Source organism: Candoia aspera, chromosome 4 (genome assembly GCF_035149785.1).
Source record: "Candoia aspera isolate rCanAsp1 chromosome 4, rCanAsp1.hap2, whole genome shotgun sequence".
Classification (NCBI taxonomy): Eukaryota; Metazoa; Chordata; class Lepidosauria; order Squamata; family Boidae; genus Candoia; species Candoia aspera.
Genome location: NC_086156.1, coordinates 42,939,424 through 42,966,785, shown reverse-complemented (window position 1 = coordinate 42,966,785; position 27,362 = coordinate 42,939,424). Strand labels below are relative to the sequence as shown.

The 27,362-nt window shown below is 42.2% G+C and overlaps 2 long non-coding RNA genes across 3 annotated transcripts in view; one reads left to right on the top strand and one right to left on the bottom strand.

The window, feature by feature from the left end:
- The window catches only part of LOC134497916 (uncharacterized), an 854,438-nt gene that overhangs the window by 214,069 nt on the left and 613,007 nt on the right, over positions 1–27,362 (bottom strand). The window lies entirely within an intron of this gene.
- The window catches only part of LOC134496203 (uncharacterized), a 32,236-nt gene continuing 6,076 nt past the window's right edge, over positions 1,203–27,362 (top strand). Inside the window, exons 1-2 of the long non-coding RNA XR_010067877.1 lie at positions 1,203–1,483; positions 2,667–2,809. This is a non-coding gene — a long non-coding RNA (uncharacterized LOC134496203). The remainder of the gene's footprint in view (positions 1,484–2,666; positions 2,810–27,362) is intronic.

Sequence of the window (27,362 nt, the reverse complement as noted above, 5' to 3'; positions counted from 1 at the left end):
AGTATAAAAGAACAACAACAACAAAAAGAATGAAAAAAGTTAAGATGGCGGTCATAACCATGCAATTGACTTGCACCTTTGGTATGTGGATTAATATTGCACACATGTACAATCGGGTGGGGCTTTGCTTTGTGTGGTCACAACCAACTTCTTGGCTTTTTGACTCCTTCTAGAGTCCTATGGAATTCCATAGTCAAGTGAGAACTTGAACTGTGGTCTCCCTGGTCCCAGTCCAATGTATTCACGACAACCCAACCCTTTGCTTGATCATGAGTCCCCTTTCAGATGCTGCTGCTCATCATAGGTATAGGAAATAGGAAAATGGAGCCAGTATGTACAGGATTATTAGAGAACACCTTCCATGCACACTCTTGCCCCATTAGCTTTTTAGCTTTCTCATGTGTAGGTTGAATGCCTGCACAACACAGGTGTGCACAACTTTTTTTGACCAAGAAAAATATTCCAAATTAAACTTTTAAGTTAATTAAACAGTTAATACAAATACCTTTCCTGTATTAATTGCTTTTTCTCTGTTATATAAAAATTACACCTCAACTCTAATTTTTTGAAAGGTCACAAACAAGACTTGGAAGCTGTAGGTTAAGGATCCTGAACGAAATATCCTTAAGAGATCTGTGTTGTCATTAGCCAATTTCCATACTGGAGATCTTTGCAAGTGCAAGCCAAAACTGAATGTAGGCTAAATATGTTTCTGGACTGAGCACCATCTCGGCCCAAATACTTTCTCTTCTTTCATTGATCTCTCTGTATCAGCTGCCAGTTGAATTAATATCTGCCAATATACTAGACTTGAGTCCAACTGATTTCAGTGAATCTGCTATAAGTATACTTAAATCTGGATCTAAGCTAATATACTTCCAGTAACTAAGTCTACTGCACTGCATTGATTTTGACCTAGAAATACCTGTCAATGATATACAACCTAGGGTTGTCTAGGTATTTTGGATTACGAGTATCAGTTAGATTTTCAGACTGGAATCTATGGAGGTTGTAAGCTAAAACATTTGAAATTAGTTCACATGGAGAGCAAATTGTCATGTGAATTTTTGAAGACTCAGTCCCATTGAACTTTAGAATAAGACCAATAAACATTAGGAGGGCAATTTTGGGTAAACATACATGGGGCATATGGTTCAAGGCAGTCTCCTGTTTGTTCTTCTAGGATTTCTAGGTTGAATGAACAGAAGTGCCCTTTGTGGCACAACACACAATGCAGTCACCATTATTATGTGAAGATAGCAAGGGAATCCAGACACCTGTTCTTGCTGGGTGCTCTACATTTCTGAAGTAGTTATTTCTTTCTCTTGAAGGCTTCCCAGGTTGGCTGAAAAAAGTGGTGCCTTTCTGACAATGGCACATAATCAGGGAAAATAAAAGTCTGTCTGAGTCAGGCTTCTGATCTACTGAATCATCCAGAAGCGATACTATGAGTGCACACTTCAGACATTGCTGCAGAAGTCAGGTAACTTCTTAAATATAACTGTAACTTAACTTGTCAAAATATAACATGACTTTGACTTTAGTTTGGTTGATAGATCTTGGCATGCTGGCTTAGCAAAGTTTGAGTGAACAGTCCCCTGTGCAAGCACTGAGTCATGTCTGACTCTTTGAAGTTTACTAGCCCACTAATAGAATATCTTTAGAACATTAAGTAGTTCAGGAAGAAAAAAATTCAGAATATCATGTATGGTTAATGTTGGCAAAGAATTCTTCATGCCTGAAAAATACATCTTCAGGCTTTCTTCAGCTCTTTCCTTAAGAAGTTTGTAGATTAAATGTTTCTAGCCTTGAGGGACAGGAGTTTATTGTACCCAATATCATTTCAAAGCATTATAGTAACTAGTAATTTGGAATAGTATCGCTTATCTTGGGATTTTCTAGCTACTCTTGACATTTCACTAATGAACTTTGACATATTAATGAGTGCATCAAAGCTGTATGAAATATCACTTGCATGTAAAATAATTATTAAATAGAATAGAAATCTGTAGTTTAGGTGCCAAGAAACTATAATTTTAATTTATAATAAATAAAAATAGAAGAATGACTGAACTATGCAGAAAATTAAATTCAGCTGTGACTCAACTTAAAACTAAAACTTGATGTGAGATTTCTAATTTGAACCCCAACTAAAACTCTACAGATCTGTGCAGAAGAACTGAATCATATCACATACACAAATGAATAAACTTCAACCAATGGTTTCTTATTGCAGAGAGGCTGACTGTTGTGGCTATGTACAAGTATTTTGTAACACTTATCTGTCATGTGTTATCCCATCTAGAACATAATATGTCATTCCCAAACTGAATATGCATCTAACCCACAGACAGTGGCAAGGAATCAGCATTAGGATTTAATAGTAACTTCAACTCATATTCTGGAAACAGATATATTTGTCTGGCTGCTGCAGTTGCAGAAAATCTCTTTTACTTCCAATCAGATTCAGGGTAGGAAAGGGTCCCTCATCCTCTCATTCTGTCATATATGTAGCTTGTGCAATCAGATTTCTGTTCCTGCCTGGCATTTAAATTCCATTCCTGCTCCACATCCCCCTTCAATTCAAGAATTGATGAAATCAGGAAATAAGGATGTTCCTTTTGAATTGATGTGACTGGAAATTTTATGTTGTTTCATTTTATTAGATTGATCCCTTGACTGTTTGTTGACACAAAAGTACACAAATTGGCATTCAATAAAGTTGTGTTACATAATCCCCTGTTCTGTAAATATGAGATGCAGCAGGGCAGCATTATTTGGACTTCCTTCTGAACAAAGAGAGTGAGAGGTGAGTATGTATATGACCAAAGATAAAAGTATTAGAATTGTCTTGGTCCCAGTGATCAGGTCAAAGATCAAAGAAACATAAAGAAGAGCTGCTAGCCTGCAACTTGTTATCCTTTTCTCTGGGACTGAAAGTTCTGGGCAAGAATCTAATTTGGATGGCCCAACTTGGGCCAACGAATGTAGAGGAAGCCGGGTTCTCAGAGAGTTCAGCCTCTCAGGTTAAGGGTTGCTGGAACAATGGCCTCTGATCTGAAGAGATTCAAGTACCAACATAGCCCTGGTGATGATGTTGATGCTCGGGCGGGTCTCCAACCCTTCTGCACTTCTGCTTTTGGAGCTGGTGAATGAATCATCTATCAGAGGTGGAGATGAGCCAAGTGTCACAATATATTGTAAATAAAATAAATCATAAAAAAAAAACCCAGCCCTATGAAACAATAGAAAAAGTGCAGTAAATTAGAAGCAGCAGCAAACAGATTGACCTATACAAACAGCCTCTCCAGAAACAGAATCTCATGCTTACCTCTTTACAAAATGTTATAGATATTAGCCTGACCAGGTAGATTAGGAAATTCCACACTCACCTTTTTCTCAAGGCTGGATATTTGGAGAAGGCCGTTTGTCTCTCTCTCTCTCTCTCTCTCTGTGTGTGTGTGTGTGTGAGAGAGAGAGAGAGAGAGAAGAGCTCATAATGTAGAATATGCATATTTTAAAAATGCCTTTGTATTTTAGACAATAACAAGCACTGTGCTCCTGATTTACTGGATATTATATGGATCAAAACTATCAACTATTGTTTAGAAAAAAGAATAGCATTTTAATGCAAGCAGAAGCTGTTCAAAATGCTCTGAGGGCTGCTTCAGGCAGATTTTTATGCATGGTGTTATTCTTTGGGGAAAATAGTAACTTCGTAGGAAAATACTTCCACTTGGAATATGCATTGCCAATACTGTTGTGTATTTCACAGTTGATGATCTACATGTTTCCTCCATGTATAATAATTCTGTATAAAGAAAATGTGTAATGTTGACATGATTTGGAGAAATCTAATGAACTTGGATCATAAGGATTGGAGTCCTAATCTCAGATATTTTTGTTCATTTGGCTAGGTTATTTGTACATCTATGGTTGGAATGTTTTAACATGTCTACAAAAATCTTGTGTTCAACAAACCCCCAAGCTATGTCTGGAATAAGGCTCAAAATGTATTTAAAGAGTATCATAGCAAGCAAAATGAAGTCACTGCAGCATGACCTTTCTCTTTGCTCAGTTCTATTGGAACAAAATTCTGCTTCTGTGCATCTAATAACAGTTGAACATACCATCTAGCAATCTTCTCTGCTTAAAAAAATACAAAATCAAAACCACAACATCTGCAGGTTTATTGATTTAGGTGCCACATTTACATTGTTATGTTTTCTTTTACTTATCAGAAATGTTACATCCTGAAGGCTATGGTAAGAAAGATCAATTCATCCAATTAGGTAGAGCCAACCCCACATGCTTGCATAAGATCAGATAGTAAACCTCATAGTATATAGTCCCATAGGTATTCTTACCTGCCTGAATTAAAAACACCCTTTTCCCAACTATTGCTGAATAGTTTTGTAATAGATTGCTGAGCTATACCATACAGGAATTTGTTACCTAGGAGAAATACATTCAGTAAAATATGCCTCAGTGGCTCAAGCAACCAAATTGTATCACCATCTGGGAAAGGAAGGAAAAACTATATATAATCAACAGGAATCAATCCCAATGTGTAAAATGTAAGCTATTTAATACTGAACAGGAAAATACAGTTGGTATTTTCCTAGCATGTATATCCATCTAATCTAAAATTCTTTCTCCAAACATGGTTGTCCTTCAGGTTCCAGAAGATGGGTAAAAGTGCGTGGGGAAAACTAAATCATATCTTAAAATCCCCCTTTTCTTACAATACACTGCTATTAGAATAGTATACTTAAAGTTTTCTTAGCTAAGCAATCTGTTCAGTTGCAGTACAGAACCAGAAATTCAAAATATTTATTAGTTTATAACTTTACCATCTGGTTGCTGGCTAGAAAAGTTGAATATACTTGAGTTCCACCAAATCAAAAAGTCTAAAATGTGTAGTTAATTACTTGCTGATTAAACACATCATATTCAATTTGGACTATAGCACTACATGAATGAACAATATAGAATCTTAAATAAATGTGTATAGGAGAAGGATTCTATCTTTAATAACCTCAACAAAGATTTGGATTCATGCCACAGATAATGCCTGTTATTTCTATTAAAACAAATTACTGTGTTTACCCAGGATTATGATTGATGCTATTGCCTGTCACCTTTTCTTCTGCTGAAACAAATTCTCTGTTTCTGTTCCTCCTAAAGTTAGAGTTGCTAACTTTGCAACATGGTGAGAGTTGCTAGATACTGTGTTTCCAGAAATGCTATCACCTTGGTTGAAATTGTGTGTGTGCATACAGCACTCAGATTGCAGTCCATGAACATAGATCTGTTGCGGAAGATCTCTAGGCCATGATCTCCACCATGGCCTTCTTTCCACATCCTGAGAAATTTATGTCAGTATCAGCTGTTGAGGCTAGAACCAAAACCACCCAGTTTTTCATACTATTGCTATATGTGATAGGCACATTCTGGTCAGTGAAAGATGCCCTAGTTGTGGTCAGGTTGGTCATTGGCTCTTTCTGACCAAGAAGTAGTATAGAGGCTTCCTGTTCTGGTTGGGATTATCCTCAAACACTGGCAATTTTCAGTGGGTTTCCTCAAATTCTATGACTTCCAAGTCTTAGCTCTTCTAGTGTGGCAGCTAACACTGACTCAGTTTTGTCACAAAGTTATTGTTATGCATGGATTCACTTCATAAAGAGGAATGCTGCCATCAGTTTGGAAAATGTCCATTCTAACTCCTTCACAGTTTCCATCTTGATTTCATATGGATAAGATGCTGCTTAGTTGTTTTGACTTTATTAATATAACTGTCAACACAAACATTTCCTAAAATTCTCAATGGATTGCAGATGTCCACTAGTTGAGAATAACTGCTGCAGATACTTCCCAGGGAGATCAGGCAGTAAGTCTAATTTACTAGGCTTACTGTCTACATTTGCCTGATCATGGACATCTGCATGAGTTTGCTGGTTTTGTCAGAATTCTGGAACAGTATTGTGGCATCATGCTGCAAATGCTGTCCCTTTAATACATGCATGTGATATCATGACTTACATATTAAAGGGGCAGGTCTTGTATTGCAACACTGCTATGCTCCTTTTGTCATTGCTGCTGGATTGACAACAGTTGCACATAGATAGATGCATACTATGACTCATTGCTGAGCTCTGCTATACTTGATTTCCCAGAAGGGGTCATAGAAGACTGTCACCAACCCACGTAACTAACTGGCAGTGAGCCCTGTTTGCTGATGGTGCAAGGACAACTTCTGACAGTTTGCTGTAGGGAGCAGATGGTTGACCCCACAATCTTAACTCCTGGCTGGGAAACTACAAGAAGCAAAAGGGCAGGACCATGTGCCAGAGGTGAGAAATGTAGAATTGACTGATCAGTCAAGAGCCTTAGAGAGAATGGAAACTCCTGACTCCTGCTTCTCCCCATCAATCACAATGGAAGAAACAGGCATACAGTAATGGTTAGATGACAGAGTGAGGTCAAATCTCTTTCTCCACTGGAAAAATGGAAATGGCTATAGCCAATAAGCATCTCCAGCAAGAGAGGGATGCTGAGCCTGCTGCAATGAGAAGATCTCATGCTCCAAAAATGTTTCTTCCATGGATGAAGAAGAGGACTAGGAATGGACTTCCATTCATTCCTAATCACTGAGTCCTTGCCTCACTAGCAGCATACTGCAGAAAACTCAAGCTGTGGCATTACTGAAAGAGTTGCTACAGATAGTACCTTGTTGCTGACCTCTACAGACTCTGATTTTGAATTTAATACCAGAACTAGCCTGCAGAAGCATTGCCAGCTTTGGGTAGAGAGCCAGAAGACAGACAGCATGCATGTTTGCAAGGAGAAACTCAGCACTTGTGAGATGGCTTATACTGTAAGTAGCATTTAGCCTTAAATCATCAGGGTTGGTATTTAAGACTGAATGGAGGCTGAGTGCATGTATGTATGTATGTATGTATGTATGTATAGGGTTTTATCTCAGGGCAGCCTATTTTCATGTGATTCGAACCAATTCTCAGGGCATAGCTCTTCAAATCCTCATTGCTGTGTAGAGTTTGTCTCTTGGAATTGACAACTACTTTACCTTGACCATATTCAATTTACAACTGGTTGTCAAGCCAGCAGACTAGGACAAGGGAGTGAATCCTCCTTTTATCTCTGTTTTCTGTTATTCACTGTTTTTACTGTTTTATGATTGTTTTATTTATTTATTTATCAAATTTTATTTATCAAATTTGTCACCGCCCATCTCCTCCTACCATAGGGACTCTGGGCTGTTTACAACAAAATAATCAATAAAACAATACAATTACAATACAATTACAATATATAAAAATTCAATATCTAAAAATACAATTACAGATAAACAATAAATTACAGATAAAAATAAAATCCAAATGGCAGATGATCTAACTCAGTCCTTGTATGCAACGAGCACTCTAGGGCACTAGCCATCCACAGGCATGACAACTCCCCTCCCTGCCTCAAGCCAGGTGGCAGAGCCAGGTCTTCAGATTCTTCTGGAAGGCCAGGAGCGATGGGGCTAGCCTCACCTCTGGGGGTAAGATGTTCCAGTGGGTGGGAGCTTCTGCAGAGAAGGTCTGCCTCCTGCACCCCACCAGATGGAATTCTCTTACCGAAAGGATCCGCAACATGCCCTCTCTGCATGATCGGGTGGGATGGGTTGATGTAACGGGGAAGAGGTGGTCCCTCAGGTAGTTGGTTTTTGGTTTTTGGTTTTATTGTTGTTGTGAGCTGCCCAGAGTTGCTTAATGGGCAGCCATATAAATCTAAATAAATAAATAAATAAATAAATCTCAACCTGCTCTGCACATAGTTTCACAATCTACGGCCATGCCACAGATGGAATTCTCTTACTGATGGGGTCCGCAACATGCCTTCTCTGCATGATCCAGTGGGATGGGTTGATGTAACGGGGAAGAGGTTGTCCCTCAGGTAGTTAGTTATTGGTTTTATTGTTGTTGCTGAAGCCAATTTAGTGGCCTGCTAGGACCAACCGAATTGTAGCAGAGCTTATAACACAGTGGAGAAGCTGCACAGAAAAAGAATATTATCTTTAAAATAGCTTTAATGAGCACATCAGAGAAACACAGGTTATTGATCTTACACATTCAGCCCTCCCAAGCATAAAGAATTACATGCTTAGAAAGATTAGGTTAAGAAGTAAAAAGAATCTTACCAACTTTATTCTCTGTTGTTCTGTTACATCCATCTTGGTGGAAAAGATGAAGTTCCTTTGTTCTTCTTTTCTTTCTAAATGCTTAGTTTGCCCTAAACCCGCAGCCCTATTTGCTGCCAAGGCTTTGTGAAAGAAAGGGGCAGAATCCTTCATCAAGGCCCGAGCATATGGCCCTGATGAATGGAGAGCAGAGCAGCATGCTTGCTTCTCCTTGGGTGGAAGAAGAAGGAAGAGAGAAAGGGGAAGTGGGAGTGGCAACAAACAACTTCCTCAGAGTTGCATTGTGGGACAACTCAATTTACATGCTAATTCACATGCTAATGAGGCATGCTGGATTTGCCAGGACTTTCAACAGTTGTGAGCTGCCCAGAGTTGCTTAAGATGGGCAGCCATATAAATCTTCTAAATAAATAAATAAATCTCAACCTGCTATGCACATAGCTTCATAATTTATGGCCATGCCACAGCCCTAGAATATCAGTTTTGCATGCAAAATGCCTCAGGTTTGGTCAGAGATATCCATAATTAAAAGAGGCACAGGGAACTTTTCAACTCTAAATAACATGTGAGTAGTTGGGGTCCCCAATTTTCTCTTTAATGCCACCTTCCACAAGGGACCCAATTAGCTGGACAGTAGATTGAAAGCACTGGCCAAGGGTAGGATTGCTTTGTCAACAGCCAAATGCAAGACAACAGCCAAATGCAAGACAACACTTTAATGAATGTCTACCTATGAAGGGTACCATTCAAAGGCAGAGCACATACTTTGCATGCAGGTGCATTATCTCTTTTCTTCTTTTGTTAGCAGATCAATCTGACATGATGCCACCTAGAAAGGGAATTCCTGTATAGCTAAAAATGATTGTTGTACTGCTGTCAAGTACAAGGGGATGAGATGGTCACCTGGGGAAGTTCTCAGCTATACCTGCATTGGGAAGATCAGCTAACTCCAGCTAAGCTTAATGAAATTGCCAGGGAAAGCAGCAAACCATGAGTGATGCAGACATTAACACACTTCTCAAAGGAATGACATAGATACTGAAGAGAGTCCGTAAAGGCACAGTGGTGTTAACTGTTGCAGGTGCTATAGAGCTACAAGGAAAGGAATCAGTAAAGGATCCACAAATAGCAGTTATGCAGGAGGCAAGTTTAAGAGCTTTCAGATCTTCAACAAACAGGACATTCCTGAGCGAAGAGCTCATAGTGGGGAGTCTGATTCTCTGGACAAGGTTCTTGTGATCAGAGTACTAATTACAGAATGAAATGTAATAGTTGAAGCTGGGGAGGTAGCAATCCCTGCTTCTCACACAGAAAGAGCCATTTTGTAAACAAGAGACAGATGGCAGAGACCTTAAAGGCCAAGAAAAGTCTATTAAGTCTAGAAGTCTATTAAGTAAAAAAGGCAGGAGAAAACCATGGGACTGACACCCACATCACCCATATACATTTCAGGTTTCTTGTGTACTGTTAGAGACATAACACTGTATGCATGGCTTACTAATTATCTACAGTAAAATTACTTATCTAATCTTCTTGTGTCTGCCTGGGAATGCAGAGCTGAGAGTTTTATAGCTGTACCTGTTATGAATCCTTGACAAGCAGGCCAAGACAGAGACCAGCAGACAACCTAAAAATTGAGAGGTATGCAGTGTGGCGCAGAGTGGTAGGCGGCAGTATTGCAACCAAAAACTCTCCCCGCGACCTGAGTTCGATCGCAGCAGAAGCTGGATTCTCAGATAGCCGGCTCGGGTCGACTCAGCCTTCCATCCTTCCGAGGTCGATAAAATGAGCACCCAGCTTGCTGGGGAAGGTGACGACTGGGGAAGGCAATGGCAAACCACCCTGCTATATATAGTCTGCCAAGAAAACATCACAAAAATGGTGTCCCCCCAAAGGGTCAGACATGACTCAGTGCTTGCACAGGGGACCTTTCTCCTTTCACATGCTGGAAACAGTTAAGCATTGAAATCTTGAGTTCCACATACCTCACTTCATCTTGGATGGCATTACATTGGTATTCTTTTTTTCTTGCTTCCCTGCAGAGGAAGGAACTGAGGAGGAACTAAAGGGTAAAGGAGACAAGAGGGAGGAAAGGTTTAGACAGTAATGTTATTCAGTAAATAGCTGGTCAGTTATTCCACTTCTGCTGTTAAAGTTAATTTTTTAAAAAGTTATGCCAATTTGGGGTCCTGATCCCTTTCATATACCTCAAAGAAAATGGTACCTACTGAATTATCTAGCCAATGTTTTCTCTACTTGAGAATTAATTGGTGAAATGGCAGCTATCAAGCCAGCTTGATGAAATCTACTGCCTCCGGGTTGCCTGTAATGAGAAAGCATGCTGGGACCTAGCAGATGATAGATGCTGAAACCAGGCACAGAATGAATGAGAGGGAACGTTAAAATCAGCCATGTTGATGAGGAAGGATCCCAGCAAGGGATATGCTAGGAATAAAATCAAGAGGAATCTAGGGTCAACTGCAACTTTGATTGCTCAGGTCCCCATTCAAGGCCTTCATGCCCACTGGGCTGGAATTGCATTGTACTGTTTGTGCCCACTGATTCAGCTGCAAAAGAGGACAAGGGTAAACCTACAGTCCAGTCAAGTGGAGCAGCAAGTAGGAAAAAATAATTCTGCTGATACCTGCAGTTGCAGTCTGAAGCTTATACACACTCTAGCACGCAGTGAAGCCCTAAGGTCTCTCCTTAGAGTTATTCCTAGGGGAAGGTTCTCTGGGAAGATTTACAGGTGTTAACCAGATCATGTACGTAGAACTCCCTATGTCTTTATACGCACAGCATATAAAATCACCTCTTCAAATGCCAGGGCTCCTGGCAAAGAAAATTGAAAAAAGGGATGCTACCAGGAGGATGCCAGGCCAGTTTTCTGCTGTTGACTGTACCCTACCCCTAGACTCTATGGGTCAGTCCAAGTCCTAGGAAATTTCCAGCAGATCATCACTGACCATGCTACAAAAGGGTCTTAATAAATGATGCCATCCTCTATAAACTTTACTCAGGAGCTGCAAGATACATTCCCAGGATTGTATGTTGTATGAATGGTTTTCCTGCTTCAGAGAATATGGAAAGATCTCCGGAGGGTGAATAAGGCCCAGAAATAAATCAACACAATTGTTGTATCCTTTTCTGAGGTGATTAGCATGGTGTAGACTGTGCAACACCCAGGAATATTAATCAAAGAGGTAGTTGTTTTCTGGAGGACCTCTTGGACATGTAGCAGGATTTATGGATAGTTATGATTATTTAATATTATTTATTTCTTATAGTTCTACTTTGCTGCAATCAGAATGACTCTTGGTGGCTTACAGTCTACATAACCAAAACATGAAACATCCATGGTTAGCTTAGGTAAAGGTAAAGGTTTCCCTTGACATTAAGTCCAGTCGTGTCCGACTCTAGGGGGCGGTGCTCATCTCCGTTTCAAAGCCGAAGAGCCGGCGTTTGTCCGTAGACACTTCCGTGGTCATGTGGCCAGCATGACAGTCACAGAACGCCGTTACCTGCCTGCCGAAGCGGTACCTATTAATCTACTCACACTTGCATGTTTCGAACTGCTAGGTTGGCAGGAGCTGGGACTAGCAACGGGAGCTCACCCCGTCACATGGATTCGAACCGCCGACCTTCCGATCGGCAAGCTCAGCAGCTCAGCAGTTTAACCCTCAGCGCCACCGCATCCCTATGGTTAGCTTAAACCAACCCCAAATGTAATAACAATAATGACAAGGACCCTAACAGCCCCTACATAAAAACATAAAGACCCAAGAAACAGGAAAAACAAAGAAGCAGAAACAAAAAGCAGAAAACATGATATCAGGTATTCAAGGGACCACGTTAGGGTTGGCAGTGAGTTTGGCCATTCACATAGTCCTGTGATATTTGAAGTACTGGGATCCTGTCCCTGATGGTGGTAGGCAGAGAGTAAAGACCTGTAATGTTGGAATGAGAGCTTCTTGCAAAAAGCTAAGAAGGGAGTGAGGTCTTATAGCCCGGCCCATTCAACTTAGCTCTGCAGTTTGAGGATCAGTCTCTTATCACCCAGAGATGGCAAGTAAGCAGGCAATAAAGTAATGTCATGTATAAGGAATGAAGCTGGTGAGGCAGGAGCCCATGGTTTCCAGGCAAGATAGATCAATTGTGTCAACATTGAGCAGGTGCCTCCAAATCTTAAGACCGTGAAGTAAACAGCCAAATTTCCATTGAAATTCTACCAAATCTGAAGTGTTTACAACTATATAGAAGCTTTGTTTTCTGTGTACTGCAGAAAGCAGATCTCTGTGTATATGGCTTCATCATTCTTCTTTGCAATAAAGCAATTAATTTAATGTTGTCTTTGTGAGATTCTGCCATAAGTAAGTTCTGAATACAGGGTTAAATGCCTGGAGAGTTGAGATGTATTTCTATGTTCTGATGAAAACTTGACAGCATCCTTATGCATCAAACAGAAGGCCGGCAATGTGTGATGTTTGGATCCAGACCCAATGAAATTTTATGCTAGCTGTAGCCAATAAAGATGTGACCAATATTTTCTGCTTTCTGAAGCAAGGTATCCAACATCCTATTTGTTGTCTCTTTGCCCTTTTCCTTCATGCTCCATTTAACATTGTGGGGCAAAAGGCCTCCTTTTACTCTCAAAGAACTTTCTGTCTGAAATTTGCAGGTTTTTTGGTTAATTGTCTCTTTAGACTTTTCCATTTGTTAGCATCAATTGTAAATGCAAGAATCAGTAGGTTAATGGGTTTTTTTTCCTTTGGAGGATACTTTTAAACCTCAAAATATAAGGTTCTAAACCATTGCCCAGTGATACTAATAAAGGCATTAGCAATTTAACTGTAATGGTATATGGGAAAGACCTTGGGAGACAGGGCGAAGAGATGCTGCCTAGGGAGTGGTCAGATAAGAGAGGACATAGCCCGCAGCTAGATAGTGGGCAGAGCAAGCGGCTCAGAAGGGACCCTTCCTAGTTTCTCGGGCTGTAAAGGAGACAGTGGGAGAACTGTACTTTCAGACTTGCAAGATTCTGTTAATGTAGCTTTACAATAAAGTAGAATTAGCTTATTTGGTCATGTTTCTTGTCTGGTCTACCTGGTAAGGCTGACATTAACCATCTGTCTTAATTTGCTGAGTTCATGCCATTTGTGTTACATTTTATAGACTTACATTTCATGGAAATACATTGCTAACCGTCCTCACCAACTCCACCCCACCTTTCCCTTTATGTAGCTTACATAGTATATTTCTTTTAAAAACTTTTCCATAATTTTATTACGCAATACGTATATGTCTTATGTGGTGGTAATCCTTTGAGTTAATTTGACTCCTGGTGATTACACGGACAGGTTTGTGCAGTTTGTGCAGTTTTCTTGGCAACATTTTCAGAAGTGGTTTGCCAGAACTTTCTTTAAAAATGTTTTTCAACTTTTCAGGCTAAGACTGAGAAAAAGTGACTGGCCCAAGACACTCAGCTGATTTTTGTGCCCAAGGGTAGGCTAATTCTAATTCTCAGGTCTGCCCATTCCTAGTCCAACACCTTTAACTATTACACTATTCTGGCTTTCTATATGCTGTGTTGAATAACATCTCCATATGTTATGTCTCTTTCTATATTATATCTCCTTCAGAATAAGAAAAGGATTCCATCTGTTTCTGTGTTTCTGTGTGCTATTGCTTAGGTGACTATTGACTATTAATAACTGTAGGGATTGTAGAAGATTTTTAGTGAAGTGCCAACACAAAATTTGCAACCTCCTCAGATTTCCCAGTTACTATTACCTAGCATGATAGTGTGCAACATTACAAATACCAATGTTGATACATGAAGTTCAGTTGTTTTTATTTCATCCACTTAAGCAAAAAATATTTTTAGTGTGTCATAGCTCCTTCAGACATGATAAAATTGTGTTTGTTGCATCCTTTAAAAAGGTTTTTGTTGCATCCTTATTTTTTAAAGAATCTGACAGGAGTAATTCACTTTTTGATTAGTGTCTTTTATGAACCAACACTGTGATTATTGGACATCATTTTGAAAATCACCTCTTTCATTATGCTTTTTGTTGTGTTAATTCATCACAGAGTGTTTAATTCTTAATTGAATAAGCTTGTATTCTTGGGTTTATAAAATGTGTAATTTGAGAAATCAATAGCAGAATGTTTTTCTGCTACCTTTTCCCAAGTAATGTACTTAATCACATATATGGCATTTTCCCCTTACTTATGTTTCTGCTTTGGGTAAATGGTACATGACTTAAATTAGGGGATGATTTCATTAATTTTTATTTTCTGAGTTTTATTCAGTTACTGCTTAGCATATAAATACAGTGTTAAAGTGACCCCCTGTACCCTGATTTCAAACTTGAAAATGGGGAACCTGTGTGGTACAGTCCTTGCATGGAATTGTTTGACATCTGAACATGGGTATCAGGAATGCTTTTTTGAAAGTACCATTATGTCATAATCTATGCCAATATAGAAAGATGAGATGGCATAAATGGAAGTAGTAAAAATAAGTTATCTACTTTCCAAACAGAAAAAAAACACATGTCCTGAGGTGACATAACCTTATAAGACAGGAGTAATAAATGCTCCTTCCTATTGATTTTTAAAAATTTGTTTGTTTACTGAATATGTGAGGGTGTGTCCATTATATCATCCTTCTACTCTTTCTACTCTTTCAGTTCAGTTTCCATCAGGGAAGGCTAATACTCTTGGGAAAATTCTAGGAAACAATCCATACAAAATGCACTTTCCACATAGGCTCTATACTCATTTCTAATAGCAATTTGGACCTGCTGAATCAGTACCCATCTCATAAAGGAGCCAGAAGGATCACAAACATCCAAACTGTATGTAAACCAAATTAGCAGCCGCCCAGATGTGAATTCCTGGATCTTTCTTCCTGACCACTAGAGAAGAAGCTAGGAATTCTAAATGGAGGAGGAAAATATACAGAGTCCCTGCCCTTCCTTCTGAAGAGCCTATAACATAAGGATTGACTCCAGTAGCCCTACGTGCTCACAGAAAGGCTTAGCTATACATTTTCTCCTAATGCAATAGGGGAAAATTATTATTAACCCAGTCACAGATGAGCAGCTAGCTCTTTGAGCTATTGTTAGTGGTCATCACAGTCAGTATACCATGTTCCTTGTTGTTTGCTGCTTGGTTGATTGACTGAGTTAATCGTTCTTTGATTAGGGTATATTGTGCTGTTTGATGGTTCATCTGGCATTAATCCTAGTGTTAGTTTTTGCATATGCGGGTGTTGATTGCTGGCAAGGAGGTGTCCTGGTCTTTTGGCTTTTCTGTTGTCTCTTTTGAATGGTGTGTAAATGTTGTCTACCTCTGTGGGTCTGTTGATGGCTGCTTTGTCTGAGTGCCAGGCTTCCACGAATTCTCTGGTGTTTTTGGATTTGGCTTGGTTTAGGATGCTCACAGTTTCCCAGTTGAAAGTATGGTTAAGTCTGTCCATGTGTTGTGAGATTAAGGAGTTTTCATTGTGTCTTCTGACTGCTGGTTGGTGTTCGTGGATGCGCTCTGCTAGTCTTCTGTCTGCCTGTCCTACATAGTGGCTGTTACAGTCATTACACTGTATGTTGTAGATAACTCCTGTTTTTTTTCTTCTTGGGCTACTGGGTCTTTTAGGCTACTTAAGATGTTTTGAAGGGTTTTGGTTGGTTGGTGTGCTACAGTGATGCCATGTGGTTGCAACAGTCTGGTAGTTGGTACTTTCTGAGATGTTTCTGATGTATGGCAGTGTTATCCTTTTCATAGCTTCTGTAGATTGGGTTGTAGTGGGTTGAGTGGTCAGGCAGTTTTTGATAAAGTTGCGTGGGTATCCATTTTGCTGGAAGATGCTGTGCAGATGATATGTTTCCTATTTCTGGTGTTCTGGGTTGCTGCAGTGAGTTTGTGTTCATCTGAATAATGTTCTTACACAGCTCCGCTTGTGGAGGTTGGGTTGTTGCTTTGGTAATGGAGCACTTGGTTGGTGTGGGTAGCTTTCCTATAGACTTGTGTTTCTAACTTGCCATCATTTCCTCTGCTGATGAGGATGTCCAAGAAGGGTAGTGTGTTGTTGTTTTCTTCTTCCCTTGTGAATTTTATTCCATTGAAGTTGTTGTTGATAGTTTCATGTGTTTCCTCCAGTTGTTCCTTTTTTATTATGAGTAAGTAAGTAACTTTATTGATTAGTCAAATGACCATATCAGAAAGTTGGGCATCAGCCACTGTAAGATATAAAATATAAAATATGATGCCATAAAACAACTAAAATACAATAAAATTAGCTAAAATATACTATGGTGCGATAAAATATGATAAAATACAGTAGGATAAAATGGAGATAAAATTGTAAGATAAAAATGCAAGACGTAGTAAAACAGGTAATAAAATACAGAAACAATGTGAGTTTAAATGAATTCATCACCTTTACATGCCACCCCAATGTGTTCTATAAATTGCGTTCTCAGTTGGACAGCCCTAACTATAAACTTAACAATTCTATTGACCACATACATATTTGTGCCCTGGAGGAAGTAACAAAATCTTTTGTTATGGTCCCAGTATGTGGTTCGGTCAATTAATGTCTGAAGGTACTGAGCCCTTACTGGGGCATATAGCTGGCAGTTAAATAGGACATGTGCAATACCTTCTACTTCGGATGCTCCACAAACACATGTCCTCTCAAGGTAAGGCACTTGGTGGAATCGTCCATATTTGACCATAGAATCTAGCTGGTCAAATCTTGCTCTAGTAAGAGCTATCCTATGGTATTGAGTCAGACCCATTGTCAGGTATTTTTCTATTTGAAAGGACAATTTATTCTTGGCCAGCTATTTCGATGACCTATTGTGTGCAAGTGACTCAATGTCTGTTTGGGCATTAACATCCAAGACTCTTTGTTTGAATATTGCCTTGGCATGGTCTCCAGCTGAAAGTAAGTATTGTGATGAAAAGCCGAAAAATTTGATGGTTTGGAGGAGTTGATTGATCCATGTGGTGGGTTGAGGTGTGCCTATCTGTTCTTCAAGGCACATTTTTGGTAGTCTATCATGTTCCATTGGGAGAATCTGCCACCAGTAGTTGAAAACTTTGGTTACTGATAGACTGTAAATGGAATGGGTGCCTGTTTCAGCTCTTATTGCTGCTGCGGGTGTATTCCTGTTGGCCCCCAGAATGGTTCTTAAAAAGCGTGCTTGATTTTGTTCAAGTAAGGAGGTCTTTGATAGGCCCCACAATTCGGCTCCATCTTTTTTATTATGACGAAGGTGGCATCCATGTACCGAATCCATACTTTGGGTTGTATGTGTGGAGTGCTATCCTTCCAGATACTGCATTACAATCTCTGCTATGAGTCCTGAAATAGGTGATCCCATGGGTGTTCCTTTGATCTGATGGTATATTTGTCCATCAGACTGAAAGTAGGTCATAAGGCAGAGGTCGATGAGGTCCATTATTCTGGGTATCTCAATCTTGGTGTATTTGGCTAGGTCGGATGTGTTGTATAGAACTGCTGCCATGGATTCTTTCGCTAGTGCTGGGTCTATGGATGTTAAGAGGGCTGTAACATCGAATGACACCATAATTTCATCATCTTCTATTTTTAGGTCTTTGATTTTCTGGAGGCACTGTAGTGGGGAGTTGATTCACTCTCCTCTGTGAGATGCCCAAGTTTCTTTGTAAGCTCTTTAGCTATGTTGTATGAGGGAGTCCCTGATAATGATACAATGGGCCGAAGTGGTATGCCATGCTTGTGTATTTGGGGGCATCCGTAGAAGCTTGGGAGGACGGGTCCACTGCTTTTCATTCGCCTCTGTTCTTCTTGTGTAATTTGACCTTTCTTGGTGAGGTTGTTGAGAGTTCTTTTGACCTAGTTGTCCAGTTTCTATATGGGGTTGGTGTTTACTGGGGTGTAGGTTTCTTTGTCCTCAAGTAATTCCCTGGCCTTTTGTATATATTGTGATCTGTCCATAATGATGGTGGTGTGGCCTTTGCCTGCTGGGAGGATGATGATAGTTTGGTCCATCTTTGGGTGTATGAGGGTTGCTCTGTCCTCTGCTTTCAGTTGGTTCTGTTTCCACAGAACCACAGATTTTTATTACCTATTTGAGCTTGTAAACCACCACCTCCAATCACAACCTCTGAGACTCACATTCCTCTGTTTTTGTCCCACCTTGCTGCATTTTAGTAAATTAACCAGACTTATGCTTCATTTCACTGATATACTATTATGCAAATTACATTTACATGTTGCTTAATTGGGAAATGGAATGTGAGAGGAGGTTTTGGAATATTACGCTGAATGAATATTTAAACTGGCCTGAAATGCATCTTGTGGTTCTTACGTACCAATTAAAAATGTGAAATCTGAATCACGTCCCTTGTTGGGTCATAGGTAGGTTCAGGTATGGCCCTTTCCTCAAAAGATAAGAAGGAATTTTGTAGATTATGAATGGCCTTGAGGATCAGGACAAAGAGCCGCTACCAAGATAACAGTCAAATAATAGAGTCCTGAGTCTGGGGCAGGAATGTAACCTGAGTAAATGTCTCAGACAAGACCCTCCCTGGGATGGGGGAAGCACATTCAGATTTGCAAGATTCTGTTACTATAGCTAGTAGTACAGACCTACATGACATTGGATTCCTAGTCTGATATACCCTGAAGGGCTGACAGTACACTATTCCTAGAAAGGCATATGGGAACTATCTCTCTGAATAATTAAAAATATAGCTTATAGTTCTTATTAATATACTCCTATGGAATGTATAAGGCATTTCACATTTCACCTGACACTAACAGCATCCAAAGCTGCTTTTATAAAATTAGTAAGCATATGGGAAAAGTGCAAGTGTGACAGCAATAAAAGGGGTATCTTTTAAAATTTCATATATCCTCTCTAATTCAGGTTTTTTGTTTCCAAGAAAAGACAAAAAGCCACTTTAATATTATGCATAAAAACAACCCTAATTTGTTTTCACAATATCAGTAGATTACTGAATTATTTGAGCAAGGTTCACATGAAAGAACATATCACATTCAAACACTGTACTGAAATATGAGGTGGTTGGTTGTTTCTCACTACCTTGATTTTAATGAAGTTGTACTTCTCCTTCTATAGCTGGACAAACCTCTTTAATTTATGAAGTAACACTTGAGAACTAGATCGTGAAAACAATCTTCAACCACATTTGGAGCATTCTGTTAAGAATTTTGTTGCAGATGATGATGAATGAATATATTTAACCAACTATACAATTTTCCAGTGTGTCCTCTGTGATTGCATTAACCGATCAACCATTCTCCATATCTGGGCAGGGAAATAAATTATTCTGAACAAGTTCCTAGCCACTAGAAAAAAAAATACTTAAAAAGTGTATAGATGCACATTCTGAAATGCCAGTTAGATCTGCAACATTAAATTATTTTACATTTAGAAACATTACATTCCCTGTCAAATTATTCAGTCTAATCACTATTAATTGGAGAAAAGGAATGCTTTAAAAAGATATTACTGAAATGAATGTACAGTGATTTAACAGACTTTAGATACAACACACAACTGGCAGAGCAATTAAAGCTTGGTGTTTTGGGAGATTATGCAAGACTTTTCCTTAGAGCTTGCAACCTGGTTTCTCTTGGCTGACGCATAGCAAACCCTACTGGCTTGAAAGAACCAGATGTAATGGTTGCCTATCCTAATAGACTCAGACTCACAAGCAGGTACTTAATGATATCTGATTTATTAAAAGAATAGTATGCAAATACAGAGAAAGCTGAGAATGAATAAAAGCGCGCCAAATACAAACTAAAAACCCTAGCTTCAAACGTAATCCCTCCCCTCGCCCTGCCGTTGCAAACTCCCCCCCCCCCCCAGGTGCTGGTAACCATTTGAACTGCCATCCTGGGAAAGTAACCTTGAACACATGAGATAACCCAAACACATTCCAACCCAGCAGCCAACAGATAACAACTCCCCGAGATGGAATCCTCCGCCCTTCCCAGATGAAACACGTATCAGTGAAATGACATGCAAAATGTTACGATGTACCAGCAACATTGGAATGGTGAACATGACACCAGAGCCCTGATGCATGCTTTTACAAACATGCGAAATGGGGGATGTACTTTTAAAGCATGCACAAAAATACCTTTTAGATTTAATGAACATTTGGCATTTAACAGACACCCCATCTACCTGAGAAGTCTATTAAATCAAGGTCTTACTGTATTTTTATTTTTTTAAAAATCTTGATTCTGTACCATATGAATAATCAAAATTAGAGATAGAAAAATCATATTAGATCTTTTAACTTATTTCAACTGCAGAATAGTTCCCAGCAATATATTTTCCAGCACTTTTATCTGATTTAATTTAAAGTTATCTTTATAATTGTACTTCTACAATTCCCCTTGGGAAATTATTAAATAATGACACAGCAATTACATTTTAGTTTTTTTCTGGGCTGCTGTACACAGATACTTTTATTTTTGTTAGATGGAACTCATCAGTTCAAAAATAAATATATTGAAGAAATGTGCAACATTTTTCCAAGTCTCATTTCTGCATCTATCAATTTGGAATCGTATTTCATAATTGTTTTTAAAATGTGTTTAGCTGAAGTAGATAGATAGAAGCTTTCACTGACAGTAATAAGACTGCCTTACTTTGAACAATTCCTATGAGAACAGCTATTCTCAATATTTTAACTGTTCAGTTTTGTGGAGATTCTACTCAGAATTCCATTTGCCTGCTGTGTTAAACACTACACTGAGCCACAAGCTAGCCAACTACATTTTAGCCTAGGTTATTGGGCAAATCCAGCCAGTGTGCTTAAGTTATGGTTTCACGTTGTATGAACCCAGAACATTGTGTTAATTGTGTAAATGTGAACCTTAGATAACTTTGTCATTTATATACAGTCTATATATTCCATGGTGCTTATTCCCAGGTAAAAATGAGTAGGATTCGAATGTACAGTATCCAGTGCACATATGAACAAGACAAGATTTAACACACAACGTTCTTTATTGTCCTTATTAAGCAGATTTTTACAAATGCTTCTAAGGTTTTCTTCTTTTTCTTTTGTTTTTTTTTACAAATGAAGTAACTGACATTGAATGAGACTGATTTTTTTTCCAGGCCATTCTTCAATCAGTGCCTACCCATGTTGGAAGGAAGCGAAGCCAAGCGTAGAGCTAATAACCTGTTGGCCATGTCTTCTTTATATTTGCTTTTCTTGCAATGTCAGTATTACTTCAATAATCAGACAGCACTATATATAATGAAAGCTATCTATAACCTGTATCATCAAAGTGGTGAAACTCACTTGCTCTACATATTAAAATATATAGATGATCTTGCTTAGGAAACTATTACACAGCAGCCAGCAGCTATCACTGACCAATCTAAGGAAATATAAAGGGAAGCATTCTTTGTTTCTTTGTTTAATTTCTGCTACTGGCTTTTTGCAATTTTTCTCAGAATTAGAGTGACAAGGGTGTATAGGAACAAATGGAGTGCTGTTGTGGCACACTGATTTTATAAGGTTGGACTAGGACTGGAGAGATCCAGATTTAAGCCCATCCTCAGCAACAGAATCGCACTGGGTTACGTTGAACTAATTACTCACTTAGTCCAACAATTTCAGAGGGATGTTGTAGGAGAGATTAAAAATAGAGGGAGTGCTATGTATATCATCTTCACTCCTGTGGGAAAGATGAGATATAAATCTAACAAATAAACAAATAAATAAATAATTGACCTGTTCTAGAAATGGTTAAGCATTTAAACAATAGGGCCAGTAACTGAAGAATACGGAGCACTAATAACTAAAAAGCAAATAGCAAAAGAAAGTCAAAGGTCCACAAGCAGGCTCTAGTGTGTGTGCCTGGCCAAGAGCTCAAATTTCAGCCAACCAGGAGAAAACCAGACAATCCAGAGAATAGCTTAGCATGTTGTAAACCTAGCCAATTGTGATAATAAATAAAGGTTACAAACCCATGGGTTAGAATTAAAGCACAGCATAATGGCATGCTTGATGCAATACCCTTATAATAAGCCTGACCAAGGTTTACACCATTAACCCAATTTTCTAGGTTTATTCAATGCACTGAAAAATAAATTAACTCTTCAGGCTGAGTTCAAATAATACCCTAGGTTGAAACTAGTGGTTAGTAAGTTTATACATCATGTAAACACAGCCAGTTAGTGAATATAGTTATTACTTCCAGTAACAAGAAAATTAGAAATGCCTTTAAGCTTGAACTCTTACAGCTCTATTCAAGGCCCAGATGAAGAACATTAGGGAGACCTTTGCAAAGCTCCTTTTTGCAAACAAGACTTTAGTCAAGGGCAGACCTTATTCACAAGGAGTTCTGCTTGCTTTTAGTTCAAGCAGTCTCTTGGTGAAGCCCAGTATTCCCAGGAACTCTTCTGAAAGCTTCAGATCTTCTCCTGAAGAGGAATTCCTGCTGCTGATGGTGAAGACCATGACAATCATTGTACAGAGTGTTCAATGGGAAGAGTACGGCTCAGATCCCCACTCTGTTCACATGTGTTTATTCATTCTTAGCTAAACTGTGATTTACTAATTCACAGTTTTCACCATACCATTTAAATACATCATAATGCATAGTTTGTTTGAGGAGGTAGCTATTGTAGCCTATGTCTCATCATTACTATATTTTGCAAAACTGGTTCCCCTCCAAATTAAGACAAAGCAAACCCCGACATCGTTACCTTGTCGGGGTTTGCCAGGAACCAGGGGTCGGTTTTGAGGGCGGCGGCGAGGTCCGTGCGTATCCCCCCTGGTAGTTGCGGTTGGCGTCATCTGGTCACAGGTTGTCCCGCCGTCGGTTGCGCCGTAGAGTCGAGCTGCCTCCGAGCGCCGCTCCGGGTGGTCACGGCCATCCCCAGTTGAGAAGCGGATAGGACCGTCCCAATGGTGTCTGGGGCGGGCTCTTCGTCTTGGGGCAGTCGGGAAAGGGCGTCAGCCAGGAAGTTCTTTTTACCCGGCATGAACTTCAGCTGGAAGTTGAAGCAGCTGAAGAATTGGGCCCATCGGACCTGTTTTGGGCTGAGGCGTCTGGGCGTTCGGAGGGCCTCGAGGTTCCGGTGGTCGGTCCAGACCTCGAATGGTTGGGCGGCTCCTTCGAGTAGGTGTCTCCATGTTTTACCGCGAAGGCTTCCTTCTCCCAGACGTGCCATCGCCTTTCTGTCTCGGAGAATTTCCTCGACAGGTAGGCGCATGGTTTCAGGAGTCCTGTGGGGTCCTTTTGGAGTAGGATGGCCCCCAGGGAGAAGTCTGAGGCGTCGGCTTGGACCACGAACGGCCGTTCTGGGTCTGGGTGCGCGAGGATTGGCTCTGTGGTGAACAGCGCTTTCAACTTATTGAATGCGGTCTGGCACGCGGGAGTCCAATTCAATACTGTGCCCGGGTTCTTGGCGCGTCGGGTGTCCCCCACCCCTTTGGTTTTGAGGAGGTCCGTTAGGGGGAGGGCTATCTCCGCGAACCCCCGGGCGAATGATCTGTAAAAATTCGCGAAGCCGAGGAAGCTCTGGAGTTGGCGTCTGTTGCGGGGGCGTTCCCAGTTCAGCACCGCCTCGACTTTTGCGGGGTCCATTTCTATGCCGTCTCCGGAGATTCGGTACCCCAGGTAGTCTAGGCGCGCTTTATGGAATTCGCACTTTGCGGGTTTGGCATAGAGCTGCGCCCTTCTGAGCTTATCGAGGACTTGTCTGACTAGGGTCACATGTTCCTCGTGCGTTTTAGTGTAGATAAGGACGTCGTCTATGTAGACGAGGACCCCTTTGAACAGGTGTTCATGCAGGACCTCATTGATGAGCTGCATAAACACCCCCGGGGCCCCCGCGAGTCCGAACGGCAGCACTTTGTACTGGAAGGCGCCTAGGGGGCAGTTGAACGCAGTCTTCCATTTGTCCCCCTCCCTGATTCGGATGCGGTAGTACGCCTCGCGGAGGTCCAGCTTGGAGAAGACCTTGCCCGTGGACAGGTGGGCGAGCATATCTTTTACCAGGGGTAAGGGGTATTTGTTGGACAGGGAAGCCGCGTTTAGGCCCCGGTAGTCGGTGCAGAGCCGTAGGGTGCCGTCTTTCTTCTCCCGGAATAAGACGGGGGCTCCGACCGGTGAGCATGCTGGCTCTATGAATCCCCTCTCTAGGTTTTTATCGATGAACTCCCGGAGGGTTGCCATCTCCTTCGGGGTCATTGAGTAGATCTTCGGTCTAGGTAAGGGGACGTCGGGCAGTAGGTCAATCCGACAGTCCGTCTTGCGGTGGGGGGGTAGTTGGTCAGCTTCCGCCTCTCCGAAGACCTCGGAGAAGTCAGCGTATTGTTCCGGTAGGTCTGCTGTGGTAGCTGCGTTGTCCTGTGTAGCCGCCTCTGCTCGTCCCACAGTGGGGTTGGTTCTGCCCACCGGAACTGGCGCCCGGTACTCGCCGTCGCCAAATGTGAAGGTGCGGGTCTCCCAGTCGATGCGCGGGTTGTTCGTCGCGAGCCATGGCATCCCCAAGACTGCAATGGGTCGTCCAATGTGGGTGACAACGAACGATGTGCATTCGGTGTGAGTGCCCATTTGCAGGGTGACCGGCTCGGTCTGCATCGTGGCTGGTTTCCCTCCCGCTGTTGAGCCGTCCAGCTGGTGGAATGCCAGCGGCGTGGGGAGGGGGGAGCAGCGGAGGTCGAGTTTGGCGACTAAGTCGGGGTGGATGAGGTTTTTCGAGCACCCCGAGTCCACTAGTGCCGCGGCCGTGGTGGCTCCGTTGCCAGCAGAGAGTTTGATTGCCGCCATTATAACGGAGCTTTCGCCGTTCCGTCGAGGTGGTCCGCGCTGCTGTCCCACTGCCTGCCTCACAACGCGTTTCAGGGCAGGCGGGGAGCGTTTCCCGCCGGCTGGTCTGGGTCTACGGCGTCCTCTCCCCCCCAGTAGGCGTCCCAGCCTTCCTCTGGTGTCGCTGTGGCTCCGGTCATTCGGCGGTGAGGGGGCGGCGGCGGGTTAGGTGGTTTGAGGCTAGTTTTTGGGGCGGGTTTAGGCACACTGGCCGGCGGTCGGTTGGCGAAGCAATCTGCCGTCTTGTGCCCCAGTTTTCCACACCTCCCGCAGGGCCCGCGATTAAATTTCTTCCTTGGGTATGTGGGACTGGCCGTCCCCACGTGTGGCGCGGGTACCTTTTGGCAGGTGTTGGTCGTGTCTTCCGTCATTGCCATGAGGAAGGTGCGGTGCGCGTGTTCTGCTTTCCCCGCGAGGTGGATCCACCCGTGTAGAGTCTCTGGGTCGTCGCGGTAGAGGGCCCATTGGAGTACGTCGCGGTTGAGCCCCCTTTTGAACATTTCCAGCAGGGTGGTCTCAGACCAGTCGTTGACCTTCCCTGCGAGGGCTTTGAACTCGAGGGCGTAGTCCGGGACAGTGCATGCGCCCTGTTTAAGTCTTTGGAGTGCGCTTTTCGCCCTCACTTTGGCTAGTGGGTCCTCAAAGTAGCTCTTCATCTCGTTGATGAAGGCGTGGAAGTTGGCGAGGGCGGGGGAGCTGGACTCGTACAGTTGGATGTACCGGTCCGCCGCCCGGTCTTGTAGTTTGATCGCCACGGCTGCGATCTTGTCCGCTTCGGAGTCATAGGAGTGTCCGTGCCTCCCCATGAACTCCCTGGCGTTCGTGATGAAGAACGACAGTTTCGCGGGGTTCCCATCAAAGAAGATGGGGAAGTCCTTTGGGGCCCGGGCGTTTTGTGAGCCCCTTCCTCTTGCTTCCCGGCCTGTGGCGTCGTCCGTCTGGGCCATTTGTTGACCATCATCTGGCCCGTGGGAGTTCGGCGCCTCGCTCGGGGCGTGGACCTGTGCGGGGACGTCGTTGGGCGGCGCGGGGGACATCAACGACTGAAGCATGGTCCGGAGTTCCTTCAGTTGGGTCTCCATGGCCGCGAGTCTAGCTTGTGCATCCCCGTCCGCGATCCGCGCCGCCGCTGGGCTGCCACTCCACGCCCGTGGCTGGGGTGCGATGTGGGGCGCGGGGTTCTCCGCTGGTCTCGGGAGGTATGTTGCTCCCTCCCGTGGCCGGGTTGCCTCCGTCGCCATCTCCCCTTGGGGTTGGAGCTGAGGCTCGGGTTGGGCCGGGTGGGTGTCCATGGCTCCGGGAGTCCGTGGTGCCTCTGGCCTCGATCGGTCCTCCTCTGCTTCTTGCCGTGCGGCTCGCCCCCCTTGTCCGCGTCGCGCTGGCCTCATCGTTCCTGGTCTTCTCGCCGTCTACTCCTCCCACGGCTCATTGTCGTCCGGTGGGGCTCGGCGAGGCTGAGTTTGTGACTCTCAGCTTTATGTCATGCGCTGCCTACCTCCGAGTAACACACAGACACTGATTCCGTTGAAGCAGGCTCTGGTTTATTCGTAGTGTAGATACAGTGGTAGAAAAAAGCTGAGAGTGACAGGAGCGCGCCGGTGCGGGGTTTAAATACCCCGCGCCGGTCAGCGCCCCCTCACTCGAGGTTACGTCACCCCCCCTTTGTCCAACATGCTGTCTTGCCGGTAGGTGAGGGGTTGCGAGGCCCCGCTGGCGCTCCGGGATCGCCCATCATCGGTTTCCCTATTCCTCCGGTGATTGCTGTCAGCTGGGCGATCTCCGTTGCGCTAGCGCTAACAGCTTGGGTGTGCCTCGCGATCCGTTTAGCCATTGTATCTTGTTCTTTCGTCTTTGTGAGTTGATGGCTGCTTATCTTGAGCCCCTTCCCCTGTTTCCTTGTTATTGTCATGTGTGCCATTGCGCTGATGTCTTCAGCTCAACGGCACTCATGACAGTTCTGCTGGGGCTGAAGGAAACTACAATCCAAAACACTTGTACGACACCAGCTTGCAAATTCTTTTATTAACTTATGTGCAGCCAATGTTGAATATGATGATTATGAATTATTTGTTATAGTTACATCCCACTTTTCCTCAGGAGATCAAGGTGGTATACATGACAATCCCTCATCCAATTTTATCATCACAAGAACCTTGTTAGATAGCTAAAGGTGATGACTGGTCCAAATTCATCCAGTGAGCTTCTGTGGCTGTGGCTGGATTTGATCTAAGTCTCCATGGCCTTAATGACTAAACCATACTGGGTGTAGAATGGTTGGGTTTTTTTGTTTTTTGT